Source organism: Rhipicephalus sanguineus, chromosome 1, assembly GCF_013339695.2.
Source record: "Rhipicephalus sanguineus isolate Rsan-2018 chromosome 1, BIME_Rsan_1.4, whole genome shotgun sequence".
Lineage (NCBI taxonomy): Eukaryota > Metazoa > Arthropoda > Arachnida > Ixodida > Ixodidae > Rhipicephalus > Rhipicephalus sanguineus.
The window spans coordinates 174,951,128-174,968,232 of record NC_051176.1 but is presented as its reverse complement, the minus strand read 5'-3'; positions in this window follow the sequence as shown (position 1 = coordinate 174,968,232).

The window sequence follows — 17,105 nt, the reverse complement described above, 5'->3', positions numbered from 1 at the left end:
CTGCAACGTTACATCGTGCGAAAACAACACAAATGGGACGGCAATGCATTTCATTTAACACTATTGGGCGTACTTATCTGTCTCAACTAGGGCTAAGAGGTTTTATCAAAGCTTGCGATTTAAAAAATGAATGACTTAAAAGGAAAAAAAAAAAACAAGTAACCCTTCGCCAATTTCTTCGCACACGTGCATAAGTGCACTTGCACTGCCAACCAGTTCAGCCGTTTATACAACACGTATTCTATGGCGGATGATTTCATAAAGCAGTTATTTTTATTGCATTTGCGTTTTCTTGTATTTACAGGCACATATATTTCTGCACATTCGTATATTATTAAAGAGAAGCGGAGCCGCATGCGTGGAGTATTTCCGATGACGTCGCGTGGGAAGTTAATCAGTTCACACGCCCGAGTGACATCACTCAGCGTAGAACTGGCAAATGCGGATGGAAATGCGGAAGGCGAAACCGCTACAATCCGTAGCCATGTACATGCCTAAGACATAATAGCAAATACCATGGTTTATGCAGAACCCTCAACTTCTGATGATCCCAAAGGCCTGCACTGCCGGCTTCGTGCGAAAACGTCGAACTCGGTTTAGGATCTCTTCATTTTTATTTTTAGTGCTCTTTTGGAGCCCTCGCAGCGTCTATAGATGTCGAACTGGCGACATTTATAAAATGTTTCGCAATTCTGGACATTTGGAAACGTGGGAGGATCATATAGCAGCTTAATTATTTTCTCTTCGCTTGAGGAAATTGACGGCGTGGTAGTGATAAGAGCGCTACCTGGTAGATAATAATGATTTTCTATTTCTTCACACGACGGTGAACCAAGCTGCAACCAAAGCGTGGCTTAATTTTTAAACTTTGAACTTTGAACTTTATTATTATTAAACGAAATACAGTAAAACAAGAACAATTAGAACGTGATCCCAGTTAATAACATGTTTCCGCAGCAAAACGCGAAGCTTTGGAAGTATGTTGGCCGTAAAGCAGTCCTTTGTATACTAGTGCTTTCATAACGGAAGACACTTTTGCCCCTGTCATGTGTCGAGTAAGGCGATTAATACCATTTTAAAGCTTAAGAGAGGCGCTTGATTACAGCACACACTTTTCTGCGAACACTGCTTCAACGCAATTTCACGGTCGCTTCAGTGACATTTTCGTTATTTTCTTTATACAGGTAGCCAGAGGGACATTGTTCTTCAACGAATATAGCTGCCCTCTTTACATCTCCTATCATTTTAATTACTTGAATCTACAGCAGGCTTTGAAGCGATTGAATTCATAATGACATTAAAAATGTAACAAAGCTTATCGGCGGTCTTACCACTGCAATACTTTTTTTTATGAAATGTAAAAACGCACTGGAGACGATCACACAACGAAGGAACACACACGTACACATATGGCGATGTGTGTGTGCCTGTGTGTTCCTTCGTTATGTGATCGTCTCCGATGCTCTTTTACCGTTCATCGTCGGGATGGAGATGTGCCACCAAGCGTCAACGTGTGTGCATCTACGTTAAACGGTGCTATAGCTGCCAAACACCAATGGACATTGTGCAAGCTCTCCTTTATCAGTGTAGAGTAAACATTCAACTACTTCTGTAAAGACACGTTTTACTTTCGTGTTATACCGATTCCTATGACGCAGAGATCAACCACGTTTTTTCCTTCATGTCTACTTCATATTATATGATCCAAGGTAAAACGCGCGAAGACGACGACGGACAAGAGAGAGACACACACAGAACGCCTACTGTGGCACACGGGAACACTTAGCGGAGAGCCTGATGTACTAGATATATACGATGTTAGTGTGAACAAGTGGGTGTGTTGTTACCGAATGATCTGAGGTAAAACCTCGGTTTTACCTTGGATCACGCAATACCAACAAGCCCACTTGTTCGCCCTAACATCATATTACATCAAACACGTACCTCATCTGAAGTAGTACAGCGTCTGCATACAACAGCACTGATATCGCTAGTTTTTATTAAACTGTCTTTCTCTGTCACAATGCATGAGAAATCTCAATAAAACAGGATGTTAGGCGCAGACTCCTGTCTGCGCCGAGATTTCGAACTGAACTATAGTATACACCATAACCACTAAGTCACCTCAGCGGGCGTAAAGTGCCTGCCGCTTGTCGTTTAAAAAAATTGCAGCTGAAACAGTGGCAAGAGAAGCATCGCAGCGCCAGAGTCCGGGAGCCAAGGGGCTCCCGGACGTCTAGGGGCCTAACCGCATTTAAATAGATTGTTTTAAATAAAGTTCTATCCATCTATCCATCCGAGGGATGGGAAAGTTCTGAGGAATGGCGAGACTTATGGCACCCATGCGAATTAGGAAATTGTTGTTCATCATGTTAGGCAAACACAGCGCAAGATCAAATAAACAAATATCTGCAAGCAGTTGCACTTGTGTGGTTTTGCAGGGGGTTAGGGCTCAGCAAGTAGCTGCAGGGCGGCTGCTAAAGCGTTGTGGTGTGCTATCAGAAAACTCAAAGGGCCCCTTATGCATTTCATTCAGACGGCTCGAAGGCGGAAGTCATCTTCTAGTTTTTTATCTCTGTCGATGTATTGATCCTCACCCGTCCTCCTCCGGAAGCTTTGTGCACCTAACTTGGTCTCGCACTGCCTCCAGGATCGGAAGCATTGCAAACTTTCTGCAGCTCATCTGGTTTTGCACTGCCTCCGCGATCAGACCACTTTTAACCAGCGACGATGCATGTAATGTGCCATCATGTGACGTCGCAAATTTTGGCGGTCTGTGACGTCGTGATGAAGTCGTCTGGTGACGTCACTACGTGATGATGGTTTTTTGCATCACTCGTGTTGACGCCGACGGTCAATTTTCGAGTTTGATGAGGCACTTAAGGCTCGCGCCTTAAACGCTTTACGCGCGAGGAATAGACGCGCAACGTCTCTTTATTGTTCTTCTCTATCGCGTCAAATCGGCGGCGTTTCTAGGGAATTATTTCGTAAGGCATTGCTCCCCGCTCTTGTGAATCTTCCACCTGTCTGCAGCCAGTATCAGAGATGAACCATTCGATGATGAACGAAGAGACGCCACTGTTTTGTACTGTTTTCACCCAAACTATATAACTGCACTAGCAGCGCCGCTGTGCAACTATCGCACCGCGTTTTTGTTCGCAGACCTCAGAACGGCCCCTATCATGTATGTACACATCGTCACTCACCTCATAAACATTACAAGTAACTCATAAACTCATAAACGTTGCAAAAGGCAGTAGGGCCTCTTCGAGCTGAACGCTCAATTAGATCAAGCGGAACAGCACGTGAGAAACAATACAACGGGCACACGCAAACATGTTTCGTAAGTGCTCTTCCTGAACATTTACCCCTTAGCCTGTGGAGGATTTTGCAAAGTATAAAACAAACAAAAAACCAAAGGAAATATGGTTAAAGCGGTTGGCTTTTGAGTCAGGTTCGCTGACTGTTGCACTTAATGTTGTTCACTTTTCTGTTTCATGCAAGTAGGCTGAAAAAAAGGGAGGAGCCAAAAGGGAGAGGGAGGGAAGGGAAAGCAGGGGTTAGAACATGAGTGAAAAAAACAAAAACGAACAGGAAATAGGGAAGCACTGCATAGGAGGCTGTGAAGATGAGCTTGTTTGTAGGGTTGAGCCGCCGGATTCAAATGAACAGGCCCGCACGTGCGGAAGTGCAACAACGTGCGCTATTGTTCTCGCATTTCATCCAATTCGCTGTTCACTCAGTCATTTAGGTGGCCTGAAAGCATTCCCGTGGCGCCGTGTTACGTAAGGCCAGCGAAGAAGGGAAGCAAAAAGCAAAAGAAGCGCAGCACACAACGGAGTAAATATTTTCGCACTGGAGCACATTGCTTCCGGCTCGCATTGAAAGCCTAAAAACATATTGAAACATTTTTTATCACAAAAAAATGGTACGAAATTGCCAAGTCACTATACTTAGAAATATAAACAAGACAGAAGTTCAGGGGAAGATGGAGGCTTGAAGTGACGAAAAATTCTTGAACAGGGAATGTCGCTGTGTATACTACAGCCAACGTTCTGCATTGACGAAGCCAAATCCACTTGACAAAGCGTTGGCTCCTGCGACGTTTCCTGTTCAAGAATTATATTTAGAAAAACACTGCAAACATTACCCATGACCACCTGCGCGCATCAACAGTGTCATTACCTGGTTGACGTAGTCTAAGAGGAATATGGGAACGCGGGAGACGTAACGAACAGTAACGAATTCATCTGGGCAATTTTATGTCCCTTATAACGTGATTGCGAATCTAGTCGTGAGCAACGGCATTTTTGCAGCACCACTTGCAACTAAACGCTTCAGTGTGAACTGAGGTTGTCAAACGCGTATCTTCAACGGCTGCACGATTAGCCGGGGCTGCTGTGAGCCAGCAGTATAACCGCGGCATTGTAGTACGTTCATGCCAGAGCAATGCGAGACATAACCCTTATCACGTCACGAATGTGCTGATACGCCCCCTTTCCCCCTCGACTTCGAGTGGAAACTACAGTCGATTACAACCTAAGAATAAATACGAGCTCGGCCCGCGAAACCCCGGCGCGCTTGTCAATCGCCTATGTATAGGCGTCGTGTAAGCTGGTTTCCTTTCGAGGCATAACTACTTTTTCTGTGCTGATGTAAAGGCCACGCATATATAAGAAACTAAAGGTCCGTCGTTTCTGCCTGAAATATGACCGTTGGCTATGAATTCGTGTCAGAATATCCGATGAAATTTACCAGGAAGCTCAGGTTTTCGACTTAAAACCAGTGACACGAACATGTTTCTGTATCAGTACACCAACTGTCTCAGCCATACGAAAAGTGCTTGACGTCACAGAAATGAAGAAATGTGATTGAATGGAACGCCTAGTGGGACAGTGATGGCTGTGGGTGGAGCTTGTATTAAATGCGAAGAAGCATTTCTTAGCGAACCTTTGGCATTTTGAGCGTATCTATCTATCTATCTATCTATCTATCTATCTATCAACCTACGTCTGGATGCTGTCATGATCACCTCCATAACTTGGTGTAGACCAAAATTATTGGCATGGGAGGGTAAGAGGATTTGAAGAATATGACTGTCAGGTCATAACATGAATAACGGAAAATTCTGTCTCGTACGTCGTCAAACCCTTTCCTTCAGACACGTGTGGCACATACCCGTTTACCAGGGGCTGCGGTGTACGGATATGCGCCACAGGTGATTGACAGTTTATATCTACCCAGGAACGGCGAGTACAGACATTGGTAATTTAAATGCGAGAGCGTTAAGAAAAGCAGACATCGGCAGCGTGGACCCGACGTATGGAAAGCACAAAATTCAGGATCGCAGCAGGATTCGAACAGAGGCAGTCTGCGTGGCAATCGGGTATTCCACCACAGAGCCACGCCAGGTCGATAAACTGGTTTGCAAAAACAGCCTATGAAGGCGTAATGTCGGTGCACCGTCAATTGTGGTTGTTGTGCTGCCTATCTAATTTTACATACAAGAAAGCAATAAACAGTACATATGTACTCCTATGGTACAGGCGTCATATCAGATTAACGTCTGTGCTTTCAATGTTGGCTCCGCTTTTATATCGGTCTAATAAACATTACATTTGTATTCCTATGATTCAGCAAGCTATATTGAATCATTGCTCGACCCCGGAGGAATACATTAACGAAAGTTACGTATGATATTCACATGATAGCACCATGAAATGCACTTCGTTTCGATAATACTGACGTATGTATTCTAACGTGACGGCTGACGTTACGTGGCACCATAAGTTACCCTGTAGTCGACCTGCCTAGTCAGCCCACGATGTGCGCGCAGCTACTTCGCTTACGAAAGCTCGTCGACCGACCTCGTAACGCTTGGCTCAAAGCCATAAAATACAACATAGAAGTACTCGCTGAGTGCTTTGCATAAAAACGATTGCCGCAACACGTGAGATATGCCGATTTTTTTATTCTTAGGTTGTAACCTACTATACCGGATGTTTTTTTTTTTTTGGACAATGCAGATTTTTTAATAAAAACAGGCCCCTGTCGTCTTCGCAAACGAACTCTGCGCCGAGGCGGAAGAACCTTGCCGCACTTAAGGTTACATTGCAATGAGTGATTAACAAACACTTGTTGATTAACTTTTTAATTATTAACTTGAGGACAGATGCTTTACCGAAAATTTGTAAGACATGACAATTGATGGCATACCCATTTTTTTTTTTAAATTTCAAGAAACACTCGTAATTTGCGATATTAATAATCAAAATTGAACGCTCCGACCCCGGCTATATCCAAACTGAGCGCGCTGGGCGCGCAGGAAATGTGCCAGCTGTGTTCCGTTACACCGGAAGTTCACGTGACGAACTTGATAAAAGGCGCGTAGCAGCAGAAGCTAGTCGGGAAAAATGCCAAGCCGTCTTAAATTCGCAAGTGTGCCGCTTATTCTTTGCGTTTGGTGCGCAGTGCTTATCCGTTTCTTTCTTAAACTCTAAAGAAGTGTATATAACTTTTTCGCTTGTCTGCGAAAAGCAGCGTCGCAGCGGCTGCCGGATAGCTTAACGCTGTAGAGTGAAAGAAAACATGGAAATTGCGGTTTTCTTGGGCAAAACACGAAAGAAATTGCGAAGTTGCAAAGTTGCGAACAGTTGTGAAGTTCCCACTACGCCATAATTCTCAATTTTGCGAATTCGCGAAGTACCTATTACGCATCCGTACACGTGCACCTGCGCGCTTTGTTAATACTGTTGCTGCTGCTGCTGATGATTAATTATGCCTGGGTGCGTTGTAATGGGTGGGCTTTTAAACCACCAACTCTTTGCGCAATTAACATGGTTTGACGCATGTTGCAATTGTACGCTTCTGCAACGTAATATTACATGAGTTGACGAGACTCCTCGCACTGTATGACATTCGCACAGGGTTTTTTTCCGAAACAGTTTCAAGCACTGGCGTGGCTCTGTGGCAGAACAGCTGCTTGCCACGCAGAAGACCTGTGTTCGATTTCCACTCGAGCCGACGATTTTTAAATGCCAAGCACTTCCTAGCAAACCAAGGGCAGTTTGACCGTTTCTATCTATCTATCTAGCCGCCTACGTCTGGGTGCTCTCGTGGTCACCTCCTTAACTTGGTATATACTAAATTGGTATAGGAGGAAATTAGTGTATGACGAACATGACTGACAGGTCATGACATGAATAACAGGACAAGCCTGTCGCGTACGTCACGAAAACCTTTCCTCCAGTGACGTGTGGCACATATCCGCATATCATTGGCCGTGGTACGTGGGTAGGCGCCAGAGGTCATTCTCAGTCTATATCAAATGAGCGGCGAGAAGCGACGTTGGAAATTTTAACGCGATAGCGTTAAGATGGCCCTGTCGCAGGATATCCGGTGTCGGCATCGGTGGAGTTGTGTGTGAGGGAAAAATCTCGATGGATGCAAGGAATAAATGTGACAATTCGAGCCGGAATCGAACACAGGGCTTCTGCGTGGCAGTCAAGTATTCTACCTCAGAGCCACGCCAGATGTTGAAACTGCTTGAGAAAAACACCCTATGCAGGCGTCATGACTGGGCAACGTAAACTGTAGTTACAGTGTTGTCTATCCAATTTTGTACCGATGTAATAAACGTATGTACTCCTACGACTGGGCAATCTATATTCAAGCATTGCTTGACCCCAGAGGAAAACGCTAGGGAACACTACGTATGATACGCACATCAATGGACCGTAGCGCGACCTTCGTTTCGATAGAACTGACGCATGTGCTTTAACTTGAGTGCTGACTTTACTCTGCAGCATAAGCTACCCTTTAAGCGCCAGTGTAGTCGACGTGCCTGGTAAGCCCACGAAGGGCACACAACTGCTCAATTTACGCAGAGATGTCGATTAACCCTGTAACACTTGGTTCAAAGACAAAAAAATGCAGCATAGACAGCTTGTTCGCTGTCTGCTGCGCATGGAGCCGATTCCCACAATGCGCGGAATCTGCCGGCATTTGATTTATTTGCAGCTATCTCGATTTTTCGCTCACTACCAACGACGCCAACATCGACGCCGACACCGGAATCTCTGCGAAACCAGCTCTTTAACGCTATCGCATTAAAAAAAAGCCGGTAGATGTCTTGAAAAGCCGTATATTTTTGTATACGCCTTGATATAGATTGTGGTGAAAGCAGTGAAATCGCCTTTGTTTACAGAGATGACATCGAAGCCTACGAAAAGATGGGGCCAAGTATGACATGTGTCATATTAGGGAGGCTGAATTCACTTCCTGTTTGGAGGACATGCGCACGTAAGCAAGTAGACATGTACGTAAGTTGAAGGAATTCACAGCCTGGTTTCTCCTATACTCATGCACGTGTATTTCTCCGTGTTCGACCTATATTGCGCACTTGTTCCGGAGAGTTACAGCACGTGGACTGTAGCTGTTAGAGTGTCATTGCGTAAGTGGTCCGGGAAGGTTTGTCGCACGGAATGTGTTTTATAACGGTTCTGCGCTGCGTGCTCTTTATATTCTTGTATTCTTGGACCTTTTGTTATTCAGATATGTTTAGCGATATTTGTGCCTTCTTTGAAGCATTCTTCTGAGTAAAATTGCAGTATTAGAGGACATTGACGGTGGACACAAAGCAAGATGAATTTTATCGTGCTAAGCAGAAAGTTCTGGAGAACGGTAGTTCGCCCTGAATAGTTTATAATGAACAACATGTACGGATAAGAATTATAAAGGTGAATAGCGTGGATTCGAATGCCGTCCACGAGTTACCGAACATCAGTGGAAGAGTTTAATTGAACAAAGTGGGCTTCAGCTCGCACGTAAATTCGTATTTATGGATAAATATTCCTCTGCGAGTTTGTTAGTTTGGGCTGGGGGGCATTATAAAACATGATCCGCGTCAGCGAGAAACACGGCTACGGAAGATATAAAATACACGCGTCCTTTTAGCGGATTTGAACGTAAAAAATGTTCATGGTTTACACAGAATATCTGTACGTATTAACCATGAATCGGTTCCCATTTTTAACTCCTTCATTTTGCTAAAACAGGTTTGTTTTGATGTTTTTCTACCCATCATATTAGAGCAAAACAACCAGTGGCGTAGCCAGGGGGTGGCACACCGGGCACGTGTTCCTCCCGAATTTCTTTCTGTCATGGGATACACAGCACAAAATGACACTCGGCCATACTTGCCTGAACGGCCCCCACTTCAGATCAAGCACGTGCCCCCACCGAAACAGATTTCTCCCTACGCTACTGAAAACGACCGAACTGCTTTTAACCAATCTTATGCAAATTAAAGGCTAGATACTTGTCACAGTTAATTTGTGTTATTTTGAAATATTGCCTGATAATTATTTTACATTGTTTTGTGCCTTGTACTAATTTGCATCGTGCGTGTTGTGTCTGTGCAGCTGCTTGGACCAATTGGCGGTCTGTAGCATTAAATAAATAAATAAATAAATAAATAAATAAATAAATAAATAAATAAATAAATAAATGCCGTCGAGGTGGAGGGAGCAGCCACCAGAAAGTGTTCCCCAAGTTTCTAATGGCATTTATGCAAATACCAGCAGACTTGAGTGATATATCAGTGATGACTCCAGCTTATAGAAAGTGTACCTGGAAATACTTACTGGCCTTTAGGCGTACGATCGCAACCTACACTGTCGCACGTAATGATCACTCCTGCTAGGTGTTTTGCCTAAACTTGCTGAAGTTTCTGAAAAAGCAAACCTCTGTTAATGCCGCGCTACAGATGTACGTATAGACCCTTTTCTTCCACTACACCAAGTGACCATAGCAGCCCCCTATGATGGCGGTTGATAAATGTGTAAAATTTCGCTGAATAGAAGGCACAATAACCGAACGTCTGACCTTGGCGGCATAAACCAACGATCCAACCGACTGCGGCGGCTCCACAGCCACTTATTTATACCTGCATGCTTTTTCATGTTGTACAGCAGGAAAATACGCCGACAACAGGGACAAAGCTCGTGCGGCGATAGAAATATATGAGCGACTCATGGGTCGGTCCCATAATAGGCTGGACCCTGACCACTGATAGTCGTGCCCCATATGTGGCCATGGCTCATGCTCTTTTGATCGCATACGCTGGCTGTGCCGAGCCCTTACCGCCTCTCTACGAATCACAAAGGAGCAATGGGAGGAATATCTCAAGAGTCTTCACACTGAGCTCCAGGCCGATTAGAGGGCCCACGACATCGCGGCGGGACTTTGTCTTCCGGTACCATCGTGGGCGGGCTCCGGCTCCCGTAGGTCTCAGTTCCTCCGGACTCAAACAAAGTTCTTGTCATGTGACGTCATGTACACCCCTGTTCTCCTCGCCACTGTGCACCTCGGCGATTGAAAACTCGAATACAGGAACCAGGGGTTCCGCAATAAAAAATTTCGACATCTCCCACTAAAGGGAACCATGTGGGGATGCGAAGGAGCGCGTGGGTCGACTTAATGTTCCGTTCATTACAGGCACCTTGCCCGATTTAACGCGTCCTTGCATGTGGAGCACACCATAAATTCACTGTAGTTGCTGTTGCTGTTACTCGTCCCGAACTCTTGTTGGAGCACGCCACGCAGGTTCATCGCGCGTCTGCAGAATCTCGTTCCCCGACGCCACCACGTGATTGCTGAGAGAGTGTAAGGGGGAGAGGCCACAGCGTCTTACCGAGCCCCTTACACAGGCACGAAGGCGCTAGCGCGTGCCAGCGCGTTCTGACTAGGATACAACGCGTTGGTTCATCGCGCGTCTGCAGAATCTCGTTCGCCGACGCCATGACATGATTGCTGAGAGAGTGTAAGGCGGAGAGGCCACAGCATCTTACCCAGCCCCTTACACAGGCCCGAACGCGCTTGCGCGTGCCAGCGCACGTGGTTTTGTCTGCGTTACGCCAAGCTAGGACAGCATACGGCAGCCTGGGCCCCTAAAGTGCTCTGCACGTGTCATCATCAAGGCAGTCGAAGAACAAGACGAAGAAGACTTTCTGGCGCGAGCGCGCGCTCTGCACGTATCATCATCAAGGCGGTCGAAGAACAAGACGAAGAAGACTTCTCCTTGGCGCGAGCGCGCGCTCAATATGTTACAGATGGCTATGGTAGGTTTTAGAAAGCGGACGGTCGCCAATGGAACTACGGACAAATCCCAGCGCAAAAGCTGCTTCGCATCTAAAAGTCCACTTTCTTTTCTACCTGTAATTGTAACTTGGGATAGAGGACTGGCAGATCAAACTTGGCATTGCAAGTTTTCCTGCGCACCCGAAAAATGAATTAAGGCACACATTAATTCTTTTTTTTGTGGCGAGCCTGTGGTCCGTATACATTTTCTCCGGGATACATCACAAGCCATGACAATGATGCATTAAGAAGCGCAGTGAAATAAAAGATGTCGAGCAACTGCGGTTGCCGTGGATAGCTGGCGTGAACAAATCGGCCCAAGGACATCTCTTGACGGTGAAGTCCATGCTTTATCCACCCAAGACGGCGCTATGTCAATCTAACTTAATTTCGTCATCCCTGAAACCTCTGGGTGGGGCTCAGCGTTATCGGTTTTCATTTCCTAAAATTGAGCGTTACGTGTTTGTACAGTTGAAACCCGCAATAACAAAATCGGCGGGGAAAGCACAAAATTTCGCTGGCGCGAGAATGCGGCAGAAAAGACATATAATTTATAAAAAACAGATTTTATTTCCAAAAGTCAGTAAGTTTGCTTTGGCGGGCCTTACCATGCAGCAATTTCATGCCTCTCGATCGGGAACCTCGTTTCCCAGGGCACAAAGTTCGCCCATGCACTGGTCAGTGTCGGCGGCACTGCGCAGTCACCAATATTGTCATCAAGTGCACTGACAGGCGAACGTTCTTCCGGCTCCGCCGGATCCGCGCAGCTCAGAGCAGAATCTTGGACAGCAAGCTGCACGCAACGCCGAATTCTTCGGCGATGTCAATTTTTTTCCTGCCTTTTTCCACCTCACTGATGATTGCAGCCTTATCTTAGAGCGCGATGAACTTCCGCTTTTTCGATGGAGGCGGCATCTTCTCAGGCAGCGAAATCGGACGAAGCAATCGCAACACACAGTTCACGTTACAACAAGCGACCAAGCAAACGCTCCACAAGTGGCTCCACACACGCGACCATGTGCGCGCAAAGCCGACAAAGCCAAGCCCAGAGCCAAGCCAACGAACGAAACTCCAATCAGGAATGTGGCTTTGGCTACACAGTCCGCGATAACGAGCTGGTGTTTCGGTAAGCCATCATCATCATCGTTGTCGCCAGCTTTATGTTTTTTTTTAAATGCGAAGCATTTCTTAGCGAACCTCTGGCACTTTGAGCGTTTCTATCTACGTATCTATCTATCTATCTATCTATCTATCTATCTAGCCGCCTACGTCTGGGTGCTCTCATGATCGCCTCCTTAACTTGGTGTAGACCAAAATTTGCATGGGAGGGTAAGAGGATTTGACGAATATGATTGCCGGGTCCTGACATTAATAACGTTAAGATCCTGTCGCGTACATCGTCAAACCCTTTCCACTAGACACGTGTGGCACATACCCGTTTACCACGGGCCGCTGTGTACGGGTATGCGCCACAGGTGATTGACAGTTTATATCTACCCAGGAACGGCGAGAACAGACATTGGCAACTTAAATGCTTGAGCGTTAAGGAAAACCAACATCGGCAGCCTTGACTCAACGAATGGAAAGAATGGAAATTAGGATCCCAGCAGGAATTGAACCCAAGTATTCTGCGTGGCAATCAGGTATTCTACCACTGAGCCACGCCAGGTGTACAAACTGGTTTGGAAAAACAGCCTACGCAGGCGTAATATGGGTGAAACGTCAATTGTGGTTGTGGTTCTGGCTATCTAATTTTACAAGAAAGCAATAAACACTACATGATACTCCTACGATGTGTACCCCTGCGATACAGGCGTCATATCAGATTAACGTCTGTAGTTCCAGTGTTGGCTCCGCTTTTATAACTGTCTAATAAGCATTACGTTTGTATTCCTTTGATTCAGCAAGCTATATTGAAGCATTGCTCGACCCCGGAGGAATATATTAACGAAAGTTACATATGATATCCACATCACCGCACCGTAAAGTGCACTTCGTCCACCAGAACGACGCAGTCGGCAGTGTCCTCTTCATTTCTTACGAGGCTGGGCGATGGCCTCATGCTGACCGAGGATGATGCCAGATTGACTGACAGCCGCTTTGTAGACTAGGCTACGTAGGCCACATACGCCCAGGTAGTCTACGAATACGACAAACACCATCCACTGATGTTTGTCCACGTAGCACTATCCAGGCCTACCAGCCTCGACGGCCTATACCTCACCAACGCGACCGGTGACTTCAGATTCCGACATGTCGCCGGCTTTATCAACAGGCATTTTGTCGTCGAAATGATCGAGACATCCACTATTTCCAACAGCTGTACTATGCCTCATACTTCACTACGCAAGGACCCCTCGTCACCGCGATCACGACGTGGTCCGATAACAGGTCATGACCAGCTGCTGGTGCTCACTGATCACGGTGATGATGCCCTTGTTCAAGAACTGTCAAGAACTTCTTGCACACATGCACACGGGTTCGTGAAACGTGCGTGCGTTCTCGAAACACGTATAAGCACTACATATCAACTTACCGCTTCTGGTGTTGGTAATACCCACGTTGCCATTGGCAGCGTTACCCAACCGTAAACAACTGGTTATGTAACACATATGCGGCTCTTCAACATATATATCTGTGCGTATAAAATTTATACAAATCTTTAGCGTCATTTTGTAACGTGTCGCTCAGTAAAAAAGTTACGCCACAGTCACCTACCCGCCGCATGCTTCGCATAACATCGACTCCCACGTTACGTGGGATCTGCCGAATTTTTTTGTAAACAATGATGGCGGCTGCTTCTCAAGTACGCTGTAGCGATAGTCTTGCACAACTTAAGCGTAGTATGAATGCATTTCAGCAGTTTTCGAATGTAGTTAATGTTGCGAGAGTAGATTATTTGCGCACTCGTTTTTCAAAAATTTCGTTAATGAGGGACTGCGGTATGAATATCTTTCGTAGTCGCGAGTTACGAAATGCATTGCCTTCTATGGGTGTTCGCAGGTGCTCCGAAAATATTTCGTTGCGGTGAGAATTTCGTTCCCTCGGGATTTCGTTATCGCGGGTTTCGACTTATTGTACATTTACCCAAAATTTATTTTTTTTTTGTGAATGTCTTTTTTTAGCATCCTGTTTCACCGTAATTTTTTTTGCTTTTCTTAAATTGTGAAACATGCTCTATGACAACTCAGTGCTGTAACTCAAAGCTCAATTTGCATCCACCACAGAATATACGTTTCTTGAGCTAGGATAGTAGGCTGGACGATGTGATCGTTCACGGCATTAGGGGCAGTGCTAAACTGACAGCACAATCGTCGCCAATCCCCTTCGTGTTAATTTGCTTTTACTTCTAATTTTTTTGTTAAAACAAAAATTAGAAACGGAAAGATTAGCTTTGGCGTGCTGTTTCTTGTTTAAACTGAAAACGGCTAAATCCTATGCCTTTTCCAGCATAGCAGCTGTTCACTGTCTATTATGTGTCGCTTCTGTCAGGGGAGATTATAGTTTCTCGAATTTGTTCCGTGTGTTCACTATGTGCCTTCCACCATTCGGTTTACCTACCGCGTTTTATTGCGATGATTTAAACCTACGACCCCTCGCTCCGCAGCGCGCTGCTTTAAACAACTCGGCCACGCGCCACAGGCTCTTTAGCAAGGGCGAGCTATTTATATACACCATTTAACGCTAACGGCACGCACAGCTCGGAGGTGCTTCAGTGTGTGCAGTATCATCCGCGAGATTGCCCGAAGGGCGCGCTTTAAGGCAATGCTCCTACATTTTCCTTCAGTTTGAAAGCTACCCTTGAGACGCGCACTAAAAAGTGACCCATTTCTGTACCCACTGCCGATGTGGAACGCCGAGTAAACAATGCGTCGAATGCCACCGCGCGGCAGGAGACGCGGAGGGGTCACTCCACGCGCCACAGTTTAAAGAAAAAGAAGTCTAAGAGCATTGGGTTGTAGCGCGCTGCTCAAACACGAAGAAGTAACAATCGTAACAGTTCGCGCTCGTCCTGTGTGTGCCTGTGCGTTCTTTTCGAGTGTCGTTCCTTGTGTTTTAGCAACGCGCTGCAAGTGTCGAGCTGTGACCATTAGTTCGCGGTCGTCCTGGTTGTGTTCTTTTCGTCAGTCCTTTGCGCTCGAGTGGTACGTTGCAAGTATCGAGCTGCTTGCTGTTCTTCGTGTGACATTCTAATTTGTAACTATCGCATCATTGCTTCGCCGTTGCGGCGAAACTGTGACTTTTTTTCTTCTCTTGTTGTGTTTAGAGAACTTTTAGAAGCCGCTCATCTCAGATAACTCGATTCTAGTAATAGAGAGTTTTCGAATAGGAGACGCACAAGCTTGGGGCCCCAAAGCGCTTTGCGTGTGCTGTTTCTGCGGCAAGCAGGAGGTAAGAGTTTTCGAATACGGTCTTACGCTCAGTGTTTGCGTCCTGTGCTCGCAGCGCCACCGCAGCGAGAAAGGCAAATCATGATGAATAATAATTAAAAACTGGCAGAGAAAATTACCTTCGGTACACGTATTCTTTAAAATTTTAATTTGCAAGGTGTAGTCGTAATGAATTCGCTGGTAATCTCCATCGATTCTGTGATTCCCCATTCTTGCCGTCATCAGTCAAGACAATCCAACTTCTAGCCACCCTAGCTGCGTTAGCCTATGAGTTCTCAGGCTAACAACTGATCTTAATAACGTGGGCTATTTTCCTGCCAATCTTTGTTGTGTGCGTGATATATGAGAAAGCAATGGCCTATGCCAGCATTTTTTAATTCGTAATGTCATCCATTGCTCCGAAATGGAATCAGTTTGGTCTTGGCCTAGAACCGTCGCTCCAGTGGTTGCCGCGATGTTTGTTTGACGCAACGCTTTTGGGGCAGGCTTTCGGGCTCCGGATAAATTTTAGAAATAGCATGATGGCGTCCCCAACGCAAAGCCCGAACTTTGGATATCGCGCATGCGCACCTGGACGTTATTTTTCGGGGATGCAAAACGTTTGGGGCCCCTATTAGAAAACTCCCTAATTTTGAGCTGTGAGGAAGAAGATCGGCAGGCCCATCCACATCGGCTGGCTCGTGTGGCTTTGGGTCCCACCAGCTGCTGCTCCCGGCCTTTCGTCTAAGCTCTTTCCGCAGTACCAAGGATCCTACCACGTGGTTTCGCAAATCTCTCCTGTTAATTATGTGGTCGAATCTGTTACGCCATCTTCCGATCTCTGTCGTCGAGGGCGAGAGATAGTCCACATTGTCCGGCTTAAGCCGTATTATGATCCTCTGACCTCCCTCTAGGTCGCCAGGGTGGCTATCTGGAGATGATTGTGAGGAAGATGATTGGCACGCAGAGAAGCCCACCGCCATCGGCTTGCTCGTACCGGCAGTTCGCTCTCTGGCTTCGCCCTTCCTTCTGCTGCTACAATCGTCGCTGTCGCTGAATACGACATAATAAACAGCCGTAATGGAGCTTACTTACTTGAAGAAGCGGAGATTTAGCGCATGAAGGCTAAAGGAATAAGGAAATATCACAAACGGGTTTCACCTTATCCAAAGGACGAGATGAAGACAGGACATGCGCTGTACTCATCCGCTGTATGGACATGCGGACATGCGCTGTATGGATGTAATCGCATTTTAATGATACCGCCATCCTGTCACGACATCATAATAAAACAACAAGATAATTAATTGAAGCATTTCACATCACCAGATTAGAAGACAAATGCGTCAGCCAGCCCTCTGTCACCCTCTCATCTAAAGAGTTTGACTACCTAATCCACACGTGCATAGTAGAGTGACATATCACATGTAGTTTTTTTTTGCTGTATACGTTTTCAAAAAGGCTGTGTCCCTTTGTTATCATGATGTTGTTCGCTTTGCACCTTTTGTGACAATTTGTGAGATGATGCTGAGTGCATATAAGGGACGTTTTTCAGCAAAACCTTCAGTTGTGAGTACAGCGCATGTCCTGTCTTCA